The 20,274-nt window shown below is 40.3% G+C and overlaps 1 protein-coding gene across 4 annotated transcripts in view; it reads right to left on the bottom strand.

Moving 5' to 3' along the window:
* Positions 1-20,274, bottom strand: part of GRB10 (growth factor receptor bound protein 10) — a 134,074-nt gene that overhangs the window by 79,728 nt on the left and 34,072 nt on the right. The gene's annotated exons all lie outside the window — the stretch shown is intronic.

Here is a 20,274-nt window from a genome sequence, read left to right as displayed (position 1 = left end):
TAGGTTAGCACACAGAGGGGGATACCGGTCAGCTACAGTAATACAGGCAGCAAAAATCCAGAACAAATGACTCTGCCGATGGCTCATTTCGATGTCAATTTGACATTTCAAAATGGGAAATAGCTATGTAAATGCATTTCCCAGCTCAACAGAAGTTTCTTCTTGCATCAAATTATGCAGAGGCTTGGGGTTTTGTTTTCTTTAATTCCAGCTCTGTGGCTTAGGGGTTTGTAACTAATTAACTGGACTGAAACAGATTCAGTAGTGAACTACCAAACCTCGAGAGGAATCAGAAGTTCAATTCAGATAAACATCCATGGTTCTGGATGCCAACCTGAATTTTTTTCATACTAGAACTCTCACAAGATCAGGTTTCACAAAGTTTTAACACAGACTGAATCTGGCTAAGTCTAAAATACCACGGTTTCTCACAGGGCTTGCCAAAAATGAGGACTAAGAAAAAGCAGGAAAATTGAAATATAAGCAACAACAACAAAAAAAAGCAAGATAAGTCACAATGGGTTTCAGAAATATAAGTAGGAAATTTAGAGCTGGTACACAGTTTTACAAAGCTAGTATATCTTTGTATATAACAGTTCACTGTTATGAGGAGGAACAAAAGCATGTGCATGGAGTTGACTGCACAAATAGATAACTGCTTAAGATATACATGACTGCATATGCTTTCTTACTGTGTCTAAAGTGTGAAATAAATACACAATGGTACGTATGTCAAAGCACAGGAACCACCTTCATGGCAAATTATGTAATTACGGCAGACTAAGGACACAGACTCTGAGCAGCACTTCAGCTACATGCAACTGTGAGCTAAACTCAACAGTTCTCGCTTAAGAATATAAGCTGATGATCAAAATCAGAATGTACACAGTGATGCAGATAAGAAGGTAAATAGTTAGATAGGATATTAAATAAATTATATTATCTGTTCTTCAGAAAGACTGCCTCAAAAGGCATATCTGAACTTTGCTTAAAGAACTTATTGATACCTAAAAGGATCAAGCACAACCCATGAGTGCCTTTAGAGACAGCACCACTGGGGACCAATTCAGAGACTCACATGCTCTCACAAAACAAGAACTGTCAGCACTGGCATGACTAAGTGAGGCTTTTATAAATAAATAATATATGACAAGATACACCCAATATTTATCTATGCCAGATAAAACTGAGGCCACTCAGCCTTCTCACTCCATCTTGGCTACCTCCTTCCTCCCTTCAGATCTCACTTTCCATAGTTTTCTTTTCCTCTGGGGAACATACACTCAGCACTGACCTGGACCAGAAGAAATCAATTTCAAATTTCAGGCAGGAGAGTTGGGACTAACAGCATGAGGAAATAACTATAGGAAGCAGAAATCACATAGAAAACAAAGAACTCGGTCACCAAGAAGTTTAACTTAAATCTTTCAGAGGCTCCAAGGGCAAAAGTGGGCAAGTTTATATAGGAAAAGTTTCAGTCAAAACCCACAGTTGAAGCTGATGGCTTCTCAGTTATTTCAAACCTAGTACATAGTCTGAGCTGAACATTGAAGGCACTGAGAATAAAGCAGAGCATCTTTCCCCTCAGCACAGAGCTTATCTTCATACACTTCCATCTGTGAAACTCAGTATCACGTATGTTTGTGAAGCAGATAAAACCCACAGGTGCAGTTGAGCAGCCTCAGTTCCCCTCCTGGAGACAAGTGTGGACAACTTACTCATGAATGCAGCTGTACACTGCCCCATGGCTAGAGAAGAGCAACAGGTCACACCAACAGAAATTACAAGAGGAACAAGAAAAACAGTTGTAAGCCATTTATCTGCTGCAAGCATAAGGTGCTTTCAGCTGTCCCAACACAAAAAAGCCCTTGCTGAAAGGCAAAGTCCTTGCTTCTACAGTGTAATGGAGGTAAGATGTGGTTGGAATGCATCATTTTTACTTTGGGGTTTTCACAGCACTATATGCAATAGTTAATGGAGAAGACATTTCAGAGATGAAGGCTCACAGCTGACTGCAAGCATATAACTCCTCAATTAAAACAGACTTTTAACAAGAAGTTGTCAATAATTTAGAGGAACAGCATAACCCTCCTCTGGTATAACCTCACAGTTGCACCAGAAGATGCTGAAATCCATAGGCCTTATTCATAAAGTTTAATGTAAGATCACAGTATAATAAATAGATCAGTGTTCTCAGAAGCAGAAGTTTCAGTTCCTAGGCCAGCAATGGGATGCCCCTGCCTGTTTCAAAATGTGCAGCCCTCACTCAGATCTGCAGTTTGCCCAAAGCTTGAGCCAAGCACAGAGCAAAAGGTTTCCTCAGGGCACTCAGGGCCAGCACAACACTGTTGCTAAAGTAAAGCAGCAGGCCTGCATAAACAAAACCACACCTGCAAATGCAATGCAGGCAGCCGAGGAAAGGTAAGCACTGGGCAATTTTTAAAAGCTCATGATAGTTTCACATGACCCTCCAGAATCTATTTATGTCAGTTTTTCAAAGACAAATAATGGCAACTCGCCAGCTGCAGCAGAGATCAGACACACACAGGAACGAGGTTAAATGAAAGAAATGAGGGGGGAAAAAAAAATGTTATAGCTGCTCTGTGCCAGCGTGCTGTGGCACAGCCCCAGCACGGCCTCGTCAGGAGCACAGTCATAGCCCAGGCCCCGCAGCACACAGGCACCTGCTCTGGCCCATCACTGCCCCCCTGCTGAAACCAGGCTCCCCACAGGTCATGTGTTCCACCATGTTTTAATCCCCAGATCCCTCGTCTCTTCCAATAAATGCTCTCAATATGAAATTAATGCATGTTACTTAACTTACTGTACCATCCAGCTATTACTGTATTTTTAGAAGCTAGTTGAGGCATTAGCCCTCACTAACTTGTTTGCACATACTATTTTCTCTGTCAGTCAGCATCTGTGACCAAGGATGATTTAATCAAGTGACTAGCAAAAGTGTGAGAAGGATCTGAAGCATGGTTTATTTTTATAGAGTCTCTTAAAGCAGTTAGCATTTTATATAGCCAAACACTGGCATTATAGGTTAGATTTCAACGTCCTTTTGTAAACCGCAATGCAGAATGTTCCATGCTGGCATCACACCAAGAGCCAAAGTCCATTCATAGAGAGTGTTATCTCTTTGTATCAGTAACCCAGACAAGCTGGATCCATTTTTCAATCTATAACCAAGCCTTTCATGGTACACTCCTTCAAGTTCAATAACTGTGTCTGCTGCTATTTGTGCTGGCATAAGTATTTCAGTTATCAAAGAAAATATTGGATCTGGTATTTAAATCAGAGAATCAGTCAACTGCATACTACTGTAGCTCTGTTGTCTGCACAAGTGTTCTCCACTCGCTGCCTTGGCTCCCCATGCTACTGTTCCTGCCTGCAGTTAAGCTCAGTATTTGCTTAGAACAACAACTACCAGCACAAGACATTATACAGCTGACCACTGTACTGCTGCTACTCTCATCCTGGTTCCTCCAGAGGTGGTTATCTAGTCAGTCAGGCTAATCTTGAATAGGGTTTAGATAGGAGGAGGTACATCCAAAAGTATAAATAATAAAGCACTGCCCACACTTCCCTTCTCCCCCACTTCTTTGCACAAAAAGGACCTGAATTCAGCTGAAACAGAGTAGCTTTTTCTCAAGGTCTGGAAATCCCCTTTTCTTGAACACTTCAGCTTTTTCTAACTTAAGCAGTCACTAGAAGTTTAAGAGATTAAGGAAGGCTACCAGCGACAGCAGCTTCTCGGAAGCTCCTGGGACTGTGCCCAAACTGTGGACATCCAGACCACCAAGATGACAGTCCCTGGTTTTAGATTTACTGTAGCTGTCTGCAAACCCATACAGCCGTGCCCCTGAACAAAAGGTTCAATTGAGCAAGAGTCACGCATACTCATGCCAACAATCCCACAGTGACAAATTAAGATCATGACATACTTCTGATGTTTGTACACTGTCCAGCACAACAGAGTCAAGTCAGACATGCTGACGGGTTCCACTGTGGTTCGAGACTATCAACACAGATATGCCTCAGTTTACACACAAGCACTCCTACAGCAACAGTAGCTCCCTACCTGGCGATGTGACTTAATCATACCAAGTAGATGTTTCAAAATTAGTCAAGCATAAACAGAAGACAAGCCAGGTCATTACCTGAATCACCTTAGCTTTACCCTGTTTTAGGCTACTTGTGTGAAGCAGTATTAAGCATTCTTTTAGTACAGGTTCAAGAAAATATTGCAAAGCACAAGCCATTACTGAAATTCACTCAGGAAGAATCTGCCAAAGACAGCTAAAGAGTAGACAACTCCTGGCCAGGGGAACACAGAAGCAGGGAAAGGACAAACACCTGCAACTTCTTACTCTGAATCAAAGGACAAAGAATTGTTCACCTGCCTCTGCATCTGGCCCAGTATTGCTGTTCTTTGCATGCTTCTGTAATTTCTTTAGACAATAAACAGATTAAGAAGCATTTCTCCTGAGGACCATATCCTGCAATTCTTTTCTTCACAAATGAAGCACTACTTGCATGAAAATGAAGGAACTCTGCACTTTTTTTTCCCAAGCTATGCTTTCATTTATTTATTTTTTCCCACACACCACAGGTTTGCAGCTTTGGTCTATGTAAAGTATTAGATATACAGAGTCTATTACAGTAGGAACCAAGCAGTCAGCTATTCACTAATTTCACTTTCCTATAGCTTTCTGGTACATGCAGCCATCAACACAGTTTTGGTTCTACCACAGAACCCTCAGTCTACACATATGCCTTCACAGGACTATTACAGGAAGAAATCCACCCAACAGAGCCAACTCAGTGTTCAGGTTCTAATCTAAACTCGACAGCTGAGATCAACTGGTAACACACAACACTTCCTTAAAAGATGCACGTCACTGAGCTTTTCTGCAGCTAAATACAGCAGCACAGTTCCCTTGCAGATAGCTGCTGGGTACAACGTGTTTTCAGCCTACCTTATCACCGTTACCCCAGACTTTGAGGAATTTTTTCTCAAGCACAGTTGTGAGGGAAAAGCCAGGCTCTCAGGTTTGCCCAATGTCACCGCTTTGCATACGATTTCAAATTTACTCAAAAATATTCCTTGCTCCCTTTTCTTACAGCGTTAGTCACATCTTCTCTGGGCCAGTGCTTAACATGCAGCAGAAACAAGGAGAAAAATAAAAAGGCTTTGCACACCAGGCAAAAAAACTTTAGAGCAAAGACAACCCACATATTACATAATTAAGGAGCTGTAACTAGGTTTCCTGCCTCTAAACTACTGTCATTTGACTAAGTAAGAGCCAAGTGAAAGGCTCAGTAAGTCAACAGTGTAACTGTGAACCTAAAATTTTAACATTCCTATTGCTGAGAGAGCTTGTACAAACAAGGGCTTAAAATACAGCCACTTAGCTCTGTCAAAAGTCAGTCTCTGTCCTGAACTAGCAAAACCACTAACTGCTGGAATCCTTCTGATTTTACAAGACTTCTGTTAAGACTGACAGTGATAAACCCAGGGGCCAGCAACAAATAAACCCAGTTTGGGACTATCTGAGCAGCAAAGCTTGCAGCATGCTCCATCCTGTACTCCACCTGACACACCACAGCACCTCTGAGTGCAGAGGCAGAGAATCACAGAAAGCATGCAATAACCTGGCAGGGTGCACAGAACTATCACTATCCTCATGTTCACACAACCCTCAACAGATTTAACAGCTCGCCACATACATATGCAAAAGCTACAAGAATCACAACATATCGGGAATTACTAAAGATAGAAAGAAAATAAGAGACTGACAGACAGACCTGCATCCATGGTTTATGTCTCTGCAGTGGCAGGGAATTTGTTAAATGAAGTTGTGATCACAGGAATTATATTACATCCCATGATACACAGAAGGCAGAAATGCTTGCCAGTCTGTACTTGGAAGAACTTCTCTCCTGACCCCCTTCTGGGTTTTAATACCCCACTGCCTAGAAAGTCCTTCAAGTCAGCAAAAATTGGGGCTTTGGAACCTGTCAGCACCTAAACCCCATAGTGAGCATGCCCCCATTTAGAAAAGCATTTCTTCTCCTGCATCAAGGGAAACAGCTTTCTTAAATACATGGACTAATACAGTTATACAACATGCTGGTACAGCTGAGCCCGAAAGTTATTTTCTGAGGGTGTTTCAAATTTATTTTAAGGAGTATTTCTAGTTATGGGACTTGTCACTACCTGCACTACAGCTGCTACCCTGGCAGTATTGCTTCACACTAGGAGATACCACTGACTACTAGTCACTTTCATCATTAAAAAAATAAATAAATAAAAGTGGCTCCTCAGTCCCAAATCCCAGAAAAAAGGAGAACTACTGTTCCAAGAGCTGGACCACAACTAGCATCCTCCCAACAGATTTGGCAGTCTATTTGTAAAAGACTTTTCTCTGTATACTGGAGTTAGCAGTACAACCTTTCAGCATGCATACATGCTAGCTTTGCAAATCCACTTCTATAGGCTAGTCATAGTAAAATTGGTATTAGCAGGGCTTGCAACCCTACTGTACCTCTAATTTGGCAAGAGTTAAGTCAAACTAAATTTGTTTCATTATAGCAGTTCTCTTTTAGTATAAATTAACCACTTCTGCAAGAATTCAGCTGACTCCCAGATTCTCCTCACAGAGAAAATGGGTAGTATATTCCACCGTGTGCACTCTGTGGACCATAGTGTCATTTATTATGGTAGAAGAAATCCAGCGCATCGTGATTGTTGCCTTTTAATCAGCTAGCAAGAAGCAAATCCAACTGACAGGCTTAGAAATGCTAAAAGCTTTGTTCTATTTTTAATGAGTCTAAAACCACTCTGGCTGTTTAGAGACAGTTTATATAGTTTACAGCTAAAATAAAGTCTTGAAATATAGAAAAGAAACAAGCGCAAGATTCTCAATGAATGCAAACACTTCTCAGAGCTGTCTTATGCTAGAAAACACTCACAAAAATGAAGCATTTACTTCCTTATGTCTGCTTCTTTTTTGATACATACATTCAGCTCCTTTCCACTTTTACCACTAAGTTTAGTATTACAAAATGGCAATTGGTCTGAGATCCTTACGGTGGATAATTACATGCTCATATGGAAAACGTGTTTCTTCGATTGGTGTCCACAGAACCTGAGAATGAATCTTTAGCCTGTACTAATCCATACATTTTCCTGACTTCCAAGGCAAGGTTCTGCTACTGACAAAGCTACCAAAATACTTTTTTACTGCACGTTCTAAGCTCTTTGGTTTTGGTCAATATGGACTCCACCAACAGTCTCTGGAAGAAATATTTTCTGTGAAAGAACTGTATTCTACCAACAGAAATTATGCAGACCAATTGAATTTTGTTACTCAAAACATAAAATCAACTACAGTAAGACATCATATTCCTCTATTGTTTTAAAGAGGTTTTCTAGTAAGTTCAGCATCACTTTACTACTGAAGAACTGGTATTTAATAGACTAAATTCTGTCACCCATGACAGTGATGCTACTTTCTAACATATAGACAGAATGCATAGGACAATCATTTCTAACCTGCTGGTCTCCCCACGCTCATCAGACCTGTGAAATATAAGGTAGCTTGTCTGTTCTCTTTGGCATCGCCTCCACTAGAGCTCTGATTATAGCAATGCTGCTTCTAAGAACACTGGCTTTGGGAGCCAGGTCTGGAAGGCAGCCTTGCACAAAGTGAACGGGAGACGTTCTACGAACCGTCTTGGACAGTCTGTCCCAGGCTGAGGCTGACGCCGCCCTGCATTAACCTTGGAAAGCCCAGTGCTTGGAGAGATGACCCGACCCGGTGGCCTCTGAGATTTGGCAACAGGGCGACGCACTCGGGTGTCTCAGGCCAGGAGAGCGGGGGAGGGAAGAGAGAGAAAGGAAGATTCTACCTAGGTTGTAGGTATTAACATTTCTACATAAGCACATGCTCTTTAATGATAAGGCTTTCAAGCCTGTACACTCTGGGAAGCAGCAGCTTCAGCCAGATAACCTAAATCATATTGAAGCATTGTCTCTCATAGGTTATATTCTCTGAAAACTCAAGAGTGATGAAATACTAACAATGGAATGACAGCAGCATAAAACACAAAACAAAAGAATTTGCTTAAAAGCAGCAGTACTGTCCCTTTTTGTCTTCTTATTGGCTCAGGTGTGCAGGTGATTCAAGCCCTTTAGGGCAGGTGAAGGCAATTCCTTATAGACATTGGCAGAGTTGGTAAAGCAATAAACCTCCCACAGGTATGTGCCAGCATGCTCACAGAGACCTCCAAAGCTCACCAGACACTAACTAACAAAGTAACCCTCAAAGTGCTAATGAAATCACTCTTAGGAACTTCAAATTTGAAACACAATGAATTTCAAATACCATGTTAAACAAATTTAGATACAAGATTGCTCTGATATTCTTACTTGCTTCAATGATGAGTTATATGGTCTTTTCTATTTTCTAGCCTATTTAATAAATGTTTGTAATTGATATCCCCTCCCCCTTTCCTGAAGGGTGATTCTTAGCACTAGATAAGTAATTTAACTAGGTCTAGCAGTAGCTGTCCTATCCAGTCAAGCATATGATCCCCATTGTACTGGCCATACGTCTCCTTGCTACATAGTGAGTCTGACCCCTCAACTAACTGCCTACTCTACCAAAGGACAGCTGCAGTTCAGATTGCTTGTCCTCAGTTAGATACAGAACTGGCTCTTTAAGCATCTCCAGAACAGCAAGTCCCAAAAGTACTAAACAATCTCAGATGTAGGATAGAAAACCCACAGACATCTCACAACAATCATGTCTTTCACCATTAGCAATCCAGCATCATATCTTGTGGAGAGACAGACCATAGCGCTAAGCAAACACCAGGGTTCCATACTTTGCATTGCTTGCAGAGAAACAGTCTACAGCGTATGGGTAGTTGTAGGAAATAATAGTCTACAGCATATGGGTAGTAAGGAGTAGTCTACAACGTATGGGTAGCTATAAAACAAACAAACAAACAAACCACAACACAAGTATTGTATTTATATTGTAAGCCTTTGGAAATAAACCAACTTTATAACTAATCAAGAATGTGCATGTATTTCTGCATTTCTTTATGTCTGAATCTCCTTTACTTCCAGAGTTTTAAGAAAGTGCCATCACTGCACATTTCACGCCAGTGACCAAAGCAATTTTCATTAAAAGAAATCTCAAGTAACAATATTTATTAGACTTGAAGTCACCGCTCTCAAACGTTACCAACAGTCGAACAATATTTCCAATACAAACTATGCTGCTACACACAAGTTCTCAGTAGTGACTGCCATGTTTCCCCTTTCTTAAGGGAAGTGTGCTCTACCAGTTATCTTGTACCAACAAGATGACTTTATCAGAAAACCTTCAGTGACTGAACATTCTCCAAAGAAAATTCTCAAAAGCTTAGCCATTTGCATTTAAATAGTAACTAATTACATAAGAAGGTGCAAGCTGTCCCAAGAAAATCCAATGCAGTGCGTAAATCTTTAGTTTGTGCACAAATTGGTACTTGGGGAAGAAAAAAAAGCACCTAAACCTGCTTGCTAACAGCAAGACTGTCCATCACCTTCTCAAATTAGTAAGGCTTTGTTTTCATTTCATTTTAAAACTTACTGTTTGCACCATAAATGTGTCAAGAGAACAGTGGGGCACCTCCAGCCAAGTTACTCATGGCACTTTTGAACCTACCCACCAACACTTAACAACAGCTGCTTTAATTCTGTATAAATCCTCTGAGAATTAAGCTATGTTAAAGGCCTTGATAGATCAAAGAGTGTTCATAATTGCCAGTGTGACAATGGATGAAGAAACAGTGTGCCAAAAACTACAAAACCAGATAACCAACCCAAACAAGACAGGCACAGGTACACAGTCTCCAACTGGGGATGCATTTCAACAGACAACGCAAAGCTGGTCAATGGAAAAGCTTATGAAATCCCCTAGTAAAACACTAGCACTATTTGACTGCACTTGTTTCAGCAGTGCTACAACTGCTAACTGTAAGAATGTTTCGGTCAAATGGCTTTATAACGTTCCTTCCATGGAAGGTAGGGTCTCTTCTTCCCTGAAAGCATCGATGAAGATATTGGAGGAAATGACTTTGCAGGTCACCAGGTAGGTGCTTCCATACAAGCAGTTACCTGGCTTCAGCTAAGCTAGTGATCAGCTGTGGGGTTCAGGCTGGTAACTTAAGCAGCACCATCAATATTTATGATACTGCTCCCTCTGGTTTTCAGCAATTTTTTCCAATCAAAAAATGCAGATCTACAGAATAAAGGTAGTGGAAAATATCCTTGCTGAGATTAAAGACAAATCGGAGACTTAAAACCCCAAAAAACTACAAAAATTGTAGGATTAGGAAGAAAAGAAAGACTTTGAACTTGGCTTCAGAAGCAAACTGTGAAAGAAGGCACCTCTGGATACAGTTGTCCTGAGAACAACTAGCTAAAAAAATTGAAGTTAATTGTGACAAATTTCTTGGGAGCTCATTAGCACACCACCACAATACTGACTCCTCCATGCATGTAATCTTGCATCCTAGAGATGTGTATTATTGTGTCAATGTTCCTGTTTCAGAATTTGCTAGTGGGATAGTTTGATGAAAAGTTTCTGGTCTTGTGGTTTTGAGTTTATTTTAATCCACAGGGCAAGCCATACTCTAAAAGACATGCTGTCAGAAAACTATTTTTCCAATATACTTTCATCCAGCACAGCAGTTATGGTTTGTGACTAAACTATCCAGCCAATTCACATTCAACTACCAGCAGTTTATCACAATTTTGAGGACATAAAGAGCTCCGGAAAAACAAGAACACAAAGGATGTCTTTTTCAGAAGATGCTTAGCACTCTTGGGTAACCATTTGCTCATGCCAGAAAAAAAGAAATACTTTGTGAAGACATTTCATCAGCGTGCATGCAGGAAGATACTCCTCTCAGTGAACTTACAACACACTAGCCTATACCACATGGTCGGAAGTAGAGAAATGGGCACTTCAAACACATAACTCACATTCATCTTGGAGAACAAGCTCCACAAGTGCCTCCAGCTACAAAACATATGAAATCACCATCTCACACATTGAAGATAGTACTCAGATTGACAAACCCCAAGGTCATAAGGAGTTCTAACTTCTTATTATTTCTTTACTTTAAATCTCAGAATCTTCAGTGCGAAAGCTCACAAACCACTTAGCAAGGAATAGATTCCCCATGCTGCCCCAGGGCTAAGTCAGGGGAGATATGGCTGGCAGTACATCCTCAGAAAAGGCAGTGTGGCAGAGAACCTGCTTCAATCTAAACTTTGGAAAAGAAGGTAAGTACCAAAGAAGGTAGCAGCATGCTGTGATAGGAGACTGAATACCAAAACAGGGACAAGGAAGAATGGCTTTAACCTATAAGAAGGGAGATTCAGATTAGATCTTAGGAGGAAATTCTTTACTCAGAAGGCAGAGTGGCACAGGCACAGAGAAGTTGCAGGTGCCCCAACTCTGGAGGCACTCAAGACCAGGTTGGATGGGGCTCTGGGTAGCCTGGTCTAGTGGGTGGCAGCCCTGCCCTTAGGAAGGGTAGGTGAAACTAGGTGATCCCTTTCAATTAAAGCCACTCTATGAAATGCTTGGCTGGGTAGCCACAAAGGATATCAGTGGGCAAGGAGGCACCTAGGCCATGGGCCCTTAAGTTCTCTTTTGCTTCTCTCACATCCTTGTTTCCTGTCTCAATGGTTGCTTCCAAGAGGCCTGCAACATCTTGGAGAAGTTGAAAATTGAAAGTACCTGCCTTGCCCAGGCCAAAATATGTTCATTTCTGCAGCCAGATACAGGGGATGACTGGAGACAGGTCAGATAAATCACATTTTTGACCCACTTACAAGCAAACAGTACAGTTCCACGTGCAACTACCACTGTACACTGGAAAGATTTCTGGTTTGGGCTGAAAATAACTTCACTACGCAAGTGATCAATAGGGCAACCAGAGAAGCACACTGCTGTACCAACAAGCTAACAAAGCTGACTCATAGGCAGAGAACAACCACTTGGAGGAAGAAGTTGATGGCAGCCCAATACCATTCTCAGATGAAGGCAGTAAGATTACTAGCAGAATTTCAGTCCTGGACTGCAAGAAAGCAGGTTTTTGGCTTGCTCAAGGACCTGCTTGCCAGGTTCCCATGGGAGACTGCCCTGAAGGTCCACAAGTCCCAAGAGTACAAGCTGATCTCCAAGAACAGCCTTCTCAAAGCACAAGAACAGCATGCAGAAAGTTACAGGGGAATGGCAGAAAGCCAGTCAGTGGACAGGGAACTCCTGCCTCAGCTGAAATGCAAAGATCAAAGCATAAGGAATATCAAGAATTATCCAAGCAGAAAAGCTGAAGCTAGCAAAGGATGGCAGCAACAACAAGGAATGCTTCTATAGGTAAGTAAGAAAAAAAAGACAGCTAGAGTTAGTCTGCTTAGTTCTCAGTTATGGATGGGACACAGCAGCTGAGGACACAAGAGATCCATGGTATCTTTGTCTCGCATTTTCCTACCGAGGTTTACCCTCATGTCTCACAGATCTGCAAGCACAGTGTCTGCATCTGAGGGAGTGAACCTTCACACCAAAAGAAAGCTACAGATGGCACAAGCTAACTGGACCAAGTCCATGTGACCAGACAGAATGCATTGGAAGGTGCTAAGCAAGTGACCCAATATCACTGTGAAGATGGTCTCTCACCTTAAATAAATAAATAAAATTAAAACCACTGTGATCAGAGGAGAAATCTGATGACTGCAGAGGCAAACCACTCATTGTACTACGTTTTGAGTTTCTCGTGTCATTGCACTCACTAGGTTCTTCAAATATATAGCTAAAATGTCACAAGATTGGTCAGTCTTGCAGAATATTTCATTACTTTATTAGAGAAGTAAGAGTTTCATTTGTACTTTTCAAAGCAATATACCCAAAGCTACAGCTGAAGACTGTAGAAAAGGTAACCATGAACTTGAGAAGGATCCGCCGCAAGAGTTGAAGATTAAACACAAACACTTCTTTGCCTCCACTGAAGTATCAGTTTTAAAGAAACCCCTGTGAGCCGAAATAACGGCCTGTCACACTTTTACATTAATAGCTTCAAGAACTTCTCCAAGAAAGGTGCCAATACTACTTTGTTAGAAACCCCCTCCTGAACTGGGCAGAAGTATTTGGCATTCTGGGGAACTTGCCAGAATGACAGTATTTACTGTATGACTAATATGCATTAATGAAGCACAAATGGACAACTATTTACTTGTGCTAATAACTAAAGCGCTTTATTAAAGCTTAGGCCTCTAGCATGAAGGACTGCCAGGTTCCCCCTACTTGCCAAAATTATGTCAAAAAATGGAACCACCGTGTAAGACATCAAGAGCTACAGCCAGTGTGTAGTAGAGTCTTAAGCCATTGTTTAACATTCAGTTTGCAAAGGACAAGTACACTCCAAAACAACTGGCTGTTTGTGAGGGCTTGTCTTTTCATTGTAGAGGCTAGAATTTCAAACATGCACACTGGTCTTACCAATAGTACACAAGCCAAAGCTATCTTAAAATAGCAGTAATGCTTGAGAGCTTTGCTAACATTTGTGATCTACATTTGATTGCTTGCTGTTCACTCAAGACAAGAAAGAAACACTGTATCATAAGGCTTCAGATTAAAATATCAATACTATCTAGCATGAAAGGCCATTAATACCAATAACTTGCTACTTTCTACGTGAAGGTTTCCCTGAAAGCCGAGCAATTTGGTAAAATTCCATCTTGGAAATGCAAAGCCAATTCCTCCAGAACAAGAAAAGAAGTCCTAGTTCAATTTTGTGTTCTCCATGTAAGGAACATACTTGTAATGCTAGAAACGAAAAGAGCCTGTTAAAATGGCAGTTTTGTGGGAACTAAGAGTTAACTATGTGGTGGTCTGCAAGCACAAATTCAAAATGAGCTCTGCCATAAAACACTGTATTAACGATAACATTTGGAAATTTAACCCAGAGTTTCGTTCTAGAAATAGAAAATTTCTGCCCTCAAATTTGTTACACTTCACGCAGAATTAAGGGTTTCTGTTTGCTTGGTTTTTGTTGTTGTTGTTTAGCTGGTTTTGTTTTAGGCTGGAAAACACCATTGCATAAGTGCTTACGAAATAATATCCTTCCTTTGATCAGTTTCCCTTTAGACTGTGTAAGGCAAGAAAAATCTGTTGGGTCTAACTTTTAGCAAGGTCTGCATCTAGATATATTTCTTAGAAATACTTGTGTATAACACAACATTATATCTGCTCTTTACCCAGGACAAAAAATGGCTTGTCAGAGCCAACTGGCATGGACAGTAACACTCAGAATTATCTGAGCCACAGCATTTTCTTTGAAAAGTGACAGCTCCAAATGCACAGGAATCTGATATTCCTCTTAAAAAAATAAAGTTGTCTCCAGCAGTTATTGTTTCCTCATAAGTGGAGTACAGAACATCTGCAGAAGAGAAGTTCATTAAAAACAACTCTCCCCAAATATCACTCAAGTAATTCCAGTTGACTACAGTAAAGCCAATTTTAAATATTTTAATTATGCTTTATGTACACAGATTTTTGAAGTATGAAACCATCTTACATCAACTTCTCTCTCGCATTTTGAGTTGTTATTAACTTGCATATGCTTATACCATAGCTATCTTAAATAGATAGATTCAATATTTCCTCTTCAAAAAGAGTATTGTTCCTCTCCAGGTGCAGGACTTTGCTCTTCCCCTTGCTGAATCTCCTGAGGTTCTGTCAGCCCATCTCTTCAGCCCGCCCAGGTCCCTCTGAATGGCAGCACAGCCCTCTGGTGAATCAGCCACACCTCATGGCTTTGTGTCATCAAACCTGTTTAAGGTATACTTTGCCCTGCAGTCCAGATCACTAGCAGAGACACTGAACTGGACCAGGCTTAGTGGTGACCCCTGGGGTACTCCACTCATTACTCTTCTCCAGCAAGACTTCATGCCACTGACCACTGCCTTCTGTGACAAGCCATTCAGATATTTTTCAGTCTGCCTCACTGCATACTCATCTGACTCATGCATCAACAAATTCTATATGAGTAACTTCCAGGAGAGAGTGTTGAAAACTTTATTAAGTCTAGGTAAATTATATTAACTGCTCTCCCCTCAAACACCAGCCCATTCACTTTATCATACACTTGTATTAAGTTAGTTAAGTATGACTTTCCCTTTGTAAATCCATACTGACAAGTTCTGGTGATTTTCTCGTCATTCACATGCCTGGAAGCTTTCTTGCCAAGTAGTCTTGCAAGTTTTAAGTTTTCCCTATAAGTTATGTAATCAATTTTTGACTGTAGCTATGAGACTTACTAAAAATAAACAAGCATGTGAATTATATACATTGGAATGGAAAAGAATGGCATAAAGGACACATCTTTCAACAGTTGTGAATGCACTTTAAATCTGACTTACTATACCAGGAGCCTGATGAAGAGACTCTTGAGAAAAGCACCAAACTCTGGAGATTTAAATACTAGAGCTTAATATAGAGATAAATCTAAGAGGCTATTCACATAAAATGATGTAAAAGGATTTAAAAGATAGAATCTAACTACCATTATCCAAGCATAAGTATAAAACCATCAATAGAAAGATGAAAAAATTAAGCTTCTTTATTTCCTCACATGATTTCCAGTATTTAGATTGTTTCCTTACTGCTTTAAGTTGTAATGTAAGTAGTAAATAGGGGGGATGCTTGGCCATTAGAATGCTTTGGGTCTTTTTTTTCTTGGTGAGTTGAAAATAATATATAATCAACCCTGGATCTAACATGCTGAACTTTCTTGTTAACATTTAACTTTTTTTTTAAAGAAAGTCTTGTTTTGCTGAGCAACTTCTGTGTAAACTAGAACACAAAAGCAGAAGTGCTAACAGTTAAGTACAAGTTTTTCTCCAACTGAAACTGATGAAAGAGACTGAAAAAAAGAAATAACTGATGGGCATTTAAGAAAAACCACCTAGTTTTATAAAAGCTTCAAAGGAGAATACACATTTCTGTGACTTTCTTTTGCCTCGTGTATTCTGCTCACATGCATATCACACTTGAATTTCCACGTCAGTGGAAAAAAAAAATGCTTCTGGGACAATTCTTTTAACAGATCTTTTCGACAAAAATGTAGACCAAGGCTAAAAATCCAGCTCCAGTTGCTCTTCAACAAAATCTACTCAGTAGTTTCAGCTCTATCTGTTAAAGACATTTGCAATCTGCACTTGGCGAGACAGTTTTCATAACTTCATATTGCAGGCAACACATCCTGTTAAAACATTCACTAATGTTCTCACCGCTTTGTACTTTACGTCTGCTGCAGTCCGTCAACCCTATACACCACATACACCATGTAAACTGTTAAAACAAGAGCATCATCAGCAAAATAACTGTTGACTGACACCATATTTCAGAAATCTGATGACTTCTCACATTGGCAGTAGCAACATTTCAGCTACTCTATGAACATTTCTTCATACTCTATGTAGAAGGATGCAATTCAATAATGCCATTGGTGTTTTTTCACTCAGCCACAACCAAGTACTTTGAAAGCCTGTTTGTGCACTCTGGTTGAGCTATATTGCCCTGTTGACACACACAGAAAAAATTCTGGATCAAACTCTAGTACTTTTAAGCCCAAAGAGGGTAAGTTAAACCACTATTCTGAATCTTAAAAATTGTAGGAAAGAATATCTGCATACTCCCTCTCTAGGCACTTGACTTGACTAAATAAATGAAGGTTTTTCCACTGTCAGGCAGACATCGGGGCAAAACATTTCTCTTGACAACTCTGCCCACATAGGTTTTCAGGACACGTGGACACAAGCTCTGCAAATGATTTTTCATGCTTTCTAACAAAGGGATGAAGACATTTTATTCACATAAGAATAGTGCATACACCTATACTGATAGTAAATATCAGACTACTCTATCCTAAAGTAACAGAGATGAGACTACATCACACACTAATTAGGTTTCTGGTATCTACCAAAGTAATTTGGTGGTACAGATGCACATCACGTAACCTGGGAAGAATACAGGGACTGGACTTGCAGAGATGGGATTAGGAAGGTCAAGGCACAGATGGAACTGAACTTGGTGAGGGATGTTAAAAACAACAAGAAGGAATTCTACACCTACATAGGTCAGAAGAGACAGGCCAAAGAGAGCATGTCTCCTCTGCTAAATGGGAAAGGACAACTGGATACAATAGATATAGAGAAGCCTGAGATACTGAGTTCTTTGCCTCAGTCTTCACTGTCAGCCAGGTTTCTCACATTGCTGAACCTCTAGATGGGAACTGGCGGAGCAAACCATCAGCACTCTCTCTCTTCCCCTTCTTCTCTCCCCCCTTCCTACACACACAGTGTAAGGGAGAGAGCAAGTCTGAGACCAGCTCAAGAGACTGAATGTTTACAAGTCCAAGAGGCCATATGACACGCATCCCACTAAGGTCCTAAGGGAGCTGGCTGATGTAGCTGCTGAGATGCTCTCCATCATATTTGAAAAGTTACAGCAGTCCAACAAAGTCCCTGGAGACTGGAAATAGGGAAACATCACTTGCATTAACACAAAAGGGAGGAAGGAGGACCCAGTGAACTACAATTTAGCAAGCTTCACCTCTGTGCCTGGGAAGATCATGGAACGAATCCCCCTGGAAGACATACTAAAACACATGAGGGATGAGCAGTAACCAAGGACAGTCAGCATGGCTTCACCAAGGACAAGTCATGCCTGACCAATACAGTGGCCTTCCATGATGGAGTGACAACATCAACAGACAAAGGAAAGGCAACTGATATAATCTACCTGATATAACTGATATAATCGGGAGATCCCGATTAGGTGTCAGGGAGAGATTTTTACTAAGAGAGTGGGGAGGTGCTGGAACAGGTTGCCCAGAGAGGTTGTGGATGCTCCATGACTGGAGACTGTTTGACGCCAGGGCAATCTGATTTAGTATGTGATCTAGTGGCTGGCAAACCTGTCTGTGGCAGGGGGCTTGGAACTTGATAATCTTTGAGGTCCTTTCCAACCCAACCCATTCTATGATGATAATCTTTCTTTCTGCTAAAACAGATACCCTCTTTAATCACCTAATCAAAGTAAATAACCCCCAAGCCCTAAAATTCACAAAGATGAGGTTCTATCTGTTTTGCAAGGCTGCTTCAAGATGCTGCAGACTTTGATCATACAATCTCCAAAGATACCTTTCAATTCAGTGTATGATTTTACTGAAAACAGGAATCAAAACTGCCATACTAAAATCAGAAAACTCATACTTCATTGTACATCCAGCTCAAGGCAAAGTGTAACTACTTCTGTTGTATTAACAGCAATCAATTTTCTTCACAACTCCAATTCTAACAGCATTGAGAAGGAAGTTTTATTACACTAGTTAGACTCAGATTACTTCTACTAAGTGCTTATTTCCTTGATCCTGAAGGGCACAAAGCTTCTCAAGCATAATGTGCAATACTATGATCAACTGGACCAATCATGAAATCCATCAGGCTGTAAATGTGAGTAAAAAACAATTTCCATTCTTTTCTATTTTGTGAGCAAGCACTTGTAGTGCATTTTATGCAAAGCCAGACATAGAGTACAATGTGAAAAAGTTTCTTTTCTAGTAAGAATTCAGTTCTCAAAAATCAAACTCTATGGAGCTTAATTATTCAGAAAGTCAATACAGCATCATGGTTATGAGAAAATAAACAGAAAGGAGAAAATAGAAGATGAATAGAACACCTAATTCCCACATGCCTAGAATTTTATCTTTAGAAGCTAAGAAAAACATCATTTTGCCATTTATGTCACTAAGACTTGTACAATTAGCGCATCAAAGGGTTAAAGAACTAAATCTTCCCCAAGAGTTCAAGTCACTGCACATAAATACTGTTGTGACTACAGATTGCAAAAGAACGGAAACACAGTAAATCATCCCATTTTTTTCTGAGAAATTCTGGGACTATGTTCTGAATTTCCAGGAACAGAAGACAAACACTGCCAATTCTCACTGCCGGATTTTTATTGAAGAGTTGGAGAATTTGGAAAGGGCTCCTGAAAGCCACTAAAAGGTAGTATTGATTTTTTCCACAAAGCTAGAGATTGTTTCTAGGAGAATACACACAGTAAAACTGGTTTATGTGCTAACTCCTGAGAAAACTAAATATATATATTTATATATATATAAAATAAGCTCTTAAAGAAATCAAGGCTTCAAAAAGCAAGAAACATCACAAATGAAGAGCCCAATACAGAGGTCAAGAGACGCATATCCTCTCTCTCGCCCCAAAAATAAGAAAAAGAGGGTAGAGGTAGCTCAGCAATAGGCCATCCTAAAGGGCATTCTGTAGTGCACATTCACCTAGCCAGGCTGCTCTCAGGTCTTTTGCCATCTGTTTTAAATGTAAACCCAAACTCAAATGTGTCAATTTATTCTAAATATTGAAGTTGCAGCTATAAGATCCCAACCCCAGGGGCTCTGGAGAAGTGTTTCGTATAGGCCTCCATTCTTATTAAGTCAGAAAATGTACTCCAAAAAAATAGAATACTCCTCACACTCTAATCTAGAGCATATTTACTTTAACCTTCTTTCAGCCCTTTACCAACACAAAACTGGCAGTGCAGCCAAATTTGAAAGATAAGTTGATGAAAGCTTTTAAGTCAGGTCTAGTAGGGGTGGAAAAACAGATGTCCACTTTTTTCATGTGAACTTAACTTCTGACAGAAGGCGTGATAGTATTGAATGGGTCTCCAAAGTTCATCTTTAAACCTGTTACAAGCACTTGAGATAGCTAACACAAAATAAGCTATGACCAAAAATACTAATTAATAGAGAGTCACTTTCCCACCATATTAAGTAGCCCATGTCACTCTGAGACTTCCAGCCTCTAAACTGCCCTAGACTAAAGCCGATTATCCACAGGGCTTTGAAAAGCAAGGGAAATTCACATTCCTACTTGTCATGAACCAACAGCCCTTTGATGTACCTCAAGGCTGTTGAACAGGGATACTAAACTTAATGTTTTCATGAGAAAGTTTAACATCCAGTAAGAAATACGCAGCTCAAAAAACTGCTTACACTGCCTACAAATGTCACATTCCTCTCACAAAGTTCTTCTTTTCCTCAGCCTACAATCACACAGGTGATGCTCTAGATGAACGGGCAGTGTAATTTCAAAGAGCATCAAGTTTATGAAGTCCATCT

Source organism: Coturnix japonica, chromosome 2 (genome assembly GCF_001577835.2).
Source record: "Coturnix japonica isolate 7356 chromosome 2, Coturnix japonica 2.1, whole genome shotgun sequence".
NCBI classification, from domain to species: Eukaryota; Metazoa; Chordata; class Aves; order Galliformes; family Phasianidae; genus Coturnix; species Coturnix japonica.
Note: the sequence above shows the minus strand (reverse complement) of the source record. Positions and strands in the feature narration are given on the sequence as shown.